Below are 6,000 nucleotides of genomic sequence, written 5' to 3'. Positions count from 1 at the left end.
GTAAATAACATCTTCTATTTCTACAGCACTTAAACAAGACGTTGCAGAAATATGACCTTGAAGGTGACGTCAGTAGGAAGAAGCAACACAAACGCTCACCGATTATAAACAGCTTTAGTAAACAAACATGATTACAATGCTATTCTGCTCAATTTATTTTAACGCCAACTCGTTGAAAATGTGTATTATGTGACATTTGAGGGATTTTCTTCCTAAAACTGTAACAACTGTTCATCGTGTGAACAACGTTCCTCAAACACAACACATCCTTTTATTAGTTTTAAACCAGTGACGCTTGAAATTAACATCACGGCTTACATTTACCTATTTCTGGGTAAGCCATAGTGTTGGGGTGAATTTCCCCCGGGCTCTACGGGTTTCCTCCCACCATAATGCCGGTCGGTGTCGTACAAGTATAATATTCTTAAGTTTGGCGGAAAACACCGATCAAACAAAATTAATAACCGGAATAATTAGACAAGAGGCTGAATTTCACGGGTACGTGTGACAATTTGTCAACTATCACACCGTCTTCGCTGCTCTCTCTCCTCTCCTAACCTGGCGGTAGCCATGTGCCACCCATTATTTCTCTCCCCTAACCTCTCGGTACTCATGTGACACATTACATGACTAACCTGTCGGTAGTCATGTGTCACACATGATCTCCATTCCCTGACCTGTCGGTAGCCATATGTCACACACTATCTGTCTCCCTTAACTTGTTGGTAGCCACGTGTCACACATTATCTCCCTCCCCTAACCTGTCGGTAGCCTTGTGTCACATATTATCTAATCTAACCCGGTAATTCACCGGAAACTGTTGCACACAACAAGTGAACGCCAGTAAGATTAATCATCAAACGGCGTTCCATAGTTCATCACTTCATTGTCGTAAAACCCTTTTCTGTCGCCTAATGTATGCAGATGCAAAGTCACCTACGGGCTCTGATGTCGATAACGTTTGTAGTGTCACTGATATTCACTTTACGGTAACGAAACAGTATAGGTAAGTTGAACAAAAAACTAGTTTGGGGGGGTTAACTGGCAACTGACACTCAGTTCAGGGAGAAGTTAGCGTTTTCACACAACACCCTCCGCTGCTTTCATTGTCTGACATCCTATTCGGTCCCGTCTCATTCTGATAGTCCAGAACCACATGTGTTTCTCCACAAAGGGTAAGGATCGGGCCGATTGATAGAAAGCACGACGCACTAAACATGTTCTCATAAAGCTGTTACATAGTGGGATTTTGTGGGTGATCCCCCTTCATAGTCAGGTACTTATTAGAAATCCGCCAATAGATAACTCACATTTCTTTGTCCCACCATATATATCTGTTCTATTTTTAGAACTCCTACTTACAAGTGACAATCATTCATTCGTTCATTCTTTGTGCTAAAAATGTTCATATGTTTTTCTCACAACATAATTACGTATAAATGTACGCTAGAGATATTTACATATACCCAATAAAAAAAATCTATTAGTCATAACATTTCTGAAGTTTTGGCGAAGACTGTTGGTCCAAAGTACTTTTTTGCAAATTAGTTTTTTTCTGCATTCATCGATGGAGAGGGCAGTATTAGTTTTTATGTCATTACTGTCGGAATCATTAATTGAGTTCAATCTGTTGTAAAAAAAGATTCTTTATTTTGAAAATGTTGTGCATTTTTCTACAGACTGTCATTTTATCATGCCTTATTTTTTCATTGTGCGTGAAGTGTGACTAAGTCGTGGGCAAATATAGTCCTCTGACAGCCAGACTGTCATGTTAGTACTTCCTGTCTCGTAATGCTGTAGTTCTCTGGCTGTTAGACTATCATCTTCGACCGGCCCGGATAGCACAGTTGGTAGAGCGTCCGCTTCGGGACCGGTAGATCCAGGATCAATCCTTGGTCTAGTCACACCTAAGACTTTAAAAGAGGAAGTTGTAACTTCCTCGCTTGGCGTTCAGCATGAAGGGGATAGTGCAACGACTGGTTGACCCGTATCAGTATAATGGCTCGGGCGGGGCGGCTTACTTGCCTTCGGTAAGTCGTCTCAGTGATGCAGCACTAAATAAAAGAGCGGTGGAAAAACGTCCTGCAACAAGGAGGCACATTACACTTGCATGCACCCTAATGATTCCTTCGTCGTCATATGACTGAAAAATTGTTGAGTACGACGTTAAACCCCAAGCACTCACTCACTCACTCGTACTTCCTATCCCATAATGCTGCACCAAATTTTACGCCATGCGCTGTAGATTTTACCATTGTTTAGATATATAATATAGCCATTTGTCAGCCTTTTTGGATCATGCTTAATGAAGGCGATTTTTCAACATTCAAACAGATGTGTTATTACTGTATCAGTGTTTACATCAGATTGTGCCTTAGGGAACTTACTACCTTGACTAATAGAGCATTACCATAGTTTATAGCATACCGTGTAAGTATTTGGCAGCCAATAACGCACACCGCCTAGGATGAATAGTTATGTACAGTCGAGGTAGTTAATCGTACGCTATATGCATGTTTTGTTAGTCAATTTATACACACCCCCACTCCGGGCTATATGCACACACTTCACAGACACATGGTACAGTCAGAGAGGCGAATGATGCATCATTACAACACGTCGCTCACAGAGACGGCGTTCACGAGTGATGCTCACGGGGAAAATTCACACCGCAAAATACTACACAATATTCAGCCGATTCACTTCAAACACAGACATTTTAGAAGTGACGTGCCCTCTGTCTATTATGCAGACTATTCTCCTCGTAAACGGTGTAAAAACTTTTGTAAATTTAAGTGAGTATTAGGTTATTTTTCATGAAATTACTTAACAGTAATTAATAATGTATACTAATAACACGCCAATACCCCAAGATCATGAAGCAGTCTTAAGCTTAAGCCAGACTTAGTTTTAACAAAACAGTTTATTGCTCTAAAATTGTTACTTATCTTAAGAATTTTAATTTTTAATACATAGAGTTGATCTTGACTTTCATGAAAAAATTGCAGATATACCCAATAAAAAAACTATTAACCATTATAAATTAACGCTTCAGTTAAAAAATAAACTCAGGAATTATACGATAAGTTAAGACTAAATCTGACTTAAGTCTAAGATTGCTTCGTGAACCGTGTACCCGACAGGCCCCCAGTAGCACAGTTGGCAAAACGTCCTCTTCGTGAGGAGGTAGATCCAGGATCAATCCTGGGTCGGGTCACACCTAAGACGTTAAAAGAGAAGGTTGTATTGTCCTTGCTTGCCGTTCAGCATGAAGGGAGTTATTGCAACGACGGGTTGACTCGCATCAGTATAATTTCTCGGGACGGCCCAGTTGTCTCAGTGAAACAGCACTAGATAAAAGAGCGGTGGAAACTCGCCCTGTAACAATAAGGTACATTACACGCACGTCATATGAATGAAAAATTGTTAAGTACGACGTTAAACAAGCATTCACTCAATCACTTCTTGGGGAATCGAGATATCTGAACAACTCAATGGGGCCTAACGACTCATGCACTGACAATATTTCGGTCACGTCATGGCGAAATAGGTAGGTCTACATGAAATTAGAATTTTGATAAGGACTGACCCTGAAAAGTACATGATTGTAATAAGGTCCTGTTCTTCAGTAACTAATTGTTAACATTATTATTATTATTGCTAATATGCGTTATAAAAATGAAATGGCGATTAAATCAGTGGGATGTCAATTTTATTTTATAAAGTCCAACCTCTTTTATGAGAATTAGATTTCGTTGAAGTGTATGTAGAGTAGGTGTAGATTTACGGTGACAGCTAGCTCTCTCAAACATGGGCCTAATATGTTTAGAGTTACAAGACTGGTGAATATTGGTGATATTTATAGTTTATGAACAGTCGACCTGTCTCATACCTCACATACATAAGCGAATGCCTTCCACTCACAGCAGGATAGGTGCTGTATACGTATACAGGGCTATGTACAGCGCTAGCTCTACAGTACAGGTTATCTGTAAGCGTCGTCCAGGTAAATATAGCATATCACCTGTATACATTAGTTGTATAATCTGACCTTGGACATTCCTCTTTAGTACATCAGTATGATAAACAAATTCGATTGTTACGGATCAATGAATAATGAGGGTTTGGTAATTGCTATATCATACCAATAGATCACCATTCACATATGTATACAACTCTGGCATGGATGTATGGGTACAGTAAACATGAAAATATACATGTATGCTTTACCAGATATGAGTTATGCAGCCCAGACGAAAAAAAATGCATGCACAGCTACCTATACATGTTTAATAAAGGTGGGGAGAATAGAGTAACTCTGCACACCATTAACACCTGGATTTTGTATGAATTATTAATGTCCATTAACACTGCCCTGTGATTCCCAGTGGCCAGTGCCCACCTCCGGACCTATCCCCGTTTTGCACAGGTACTTTTCTATAATGCTATATGTTCGTTGTTTTTCACAGTGTGTATTTATAGTCATATGGAAATTTGTGTGAAAAAAAGGGAGAGGGCCCCTAAGTGTAATATTATTATTATATAGAGGATATTATTATGTAGGCATATTGGATTTCATTTGACGGGATACAATTTATTCTATTAACCATTCTTTTTGTGTTTTTTGAAAAGGCGTAAGCACAATGAAGTAATTTACCACGCACCTGCATGAGAGGGAAGCTATAAAACATGCATTGTGCTTGCACTTTTTGTTATTATGACAAATACTGTGTTCCTTGTTTTATTCCCTCTGTGTAATGCGTCTCTTCTGTGTGAAATGTTTCATCAAGTTTTGCACAATTTAGAGATGTATTAATTGTAAGCGTAGGCCTAATTGCACACTTACTTAAGGAGAGACATCAACTATAATTTTAGAAGACATCGGCTATTTTTTTCTTGATATTATAAATCGTCACATTTTTACCGTAGAGAATCCTTAAGTCTTCTTGGTAATATTCATTCTTAAGAAGTGAAATGTTTGTGATAGGCTGACGGTTGTTTGACCGTCTGAGGTAAGTAAGGCGACAGAGACTTTTTTACCGCTGAAATTCAAGAAACTGAGACTTTTAGTCAAACAAAGTAATCTAGGCTGCACGAAGGCCAGAGTTTAGAACAAATTTAAATTAGTCAAATTAATCCAACGAACCACTTTATAGATCCGACTTCAGAATCCACTTTTGATTACAATTCAAACACGAAACGTAAATCACCTTCACTCAGTTTTCAGTGTTACAGCTTAAGGCTGGTGCAGCGTCTACTCACACAGCTCTACAATCATGACTCACTGATAACATTCCCTGCTCACTTATCCATTTACCAGATAAAGCAATTGCTCATTTGTGCATACCTATATCAGTACCAGGTAGCAATGGTTCATTTGTACACACCTATATCAGCACCACTGAGCAATGGTTCTTTTGTACACACCTCTATCAGTACCAGTTAGAAATGGTTCATTCGTGCATACCTCTATTAGTACCAGTGAACAATGGTTCATTCGTACACACCTATATCAGTACCAGTGAGCAATGATTCATTTGTACACACCTATATAAGTACCAGGTAGCAAGGGTTCATTTGTACACACCTCTATCAGTATTAGTGAGCAATGGTTCATTTGTACATACCTATATCAGCACCAGTGAGCAATGGTTCATTTGTACTTACCTATATCAGTACCAGTTAGAAATGGTTCATTCGTACATACCTCTATCAGTACTAGTCAGCAACGGTTCATTTGTACATACCTATATCAGTATTAGTAAGCAACGGTTCATTTGTACATACCTCTATCAGTACCAGTTAGAAATGGTTCATTTGTACATATCGATATCAGTACCAATGAGCAATGGTTCATTTGTACATACCTATATCAGTATTAGTGAGCAATGGTTCATTTGTACATGCCTATATCAGCACCAGTGAGCAATGGTTCATTTGTACTTACCTATATCAGTATTGGTGAGCAATGGTTCATTTGTACATACCTATATCAGTATT

The sequence above is a fragment of the Liolophura sinensis genome, chromosome 6 (assembly GCF_032854445.1).
Source record: "Liolophura sinensis isolate JHLJ2023 chromosome 6, CUHK_Ljap_v2, whole genome shotgun sequence".
Lineage (NCBI taxonomy): Eukaryota > Metazoa > Mollusca > Polyplacophora > Chitonida > Chitonidae > Liolophura > Liolophura sinensis.
The sequence above is the reverse complement of the archived record's forward strand: the minus strand, read 5'-3'. Positions refer to the sequence as shown.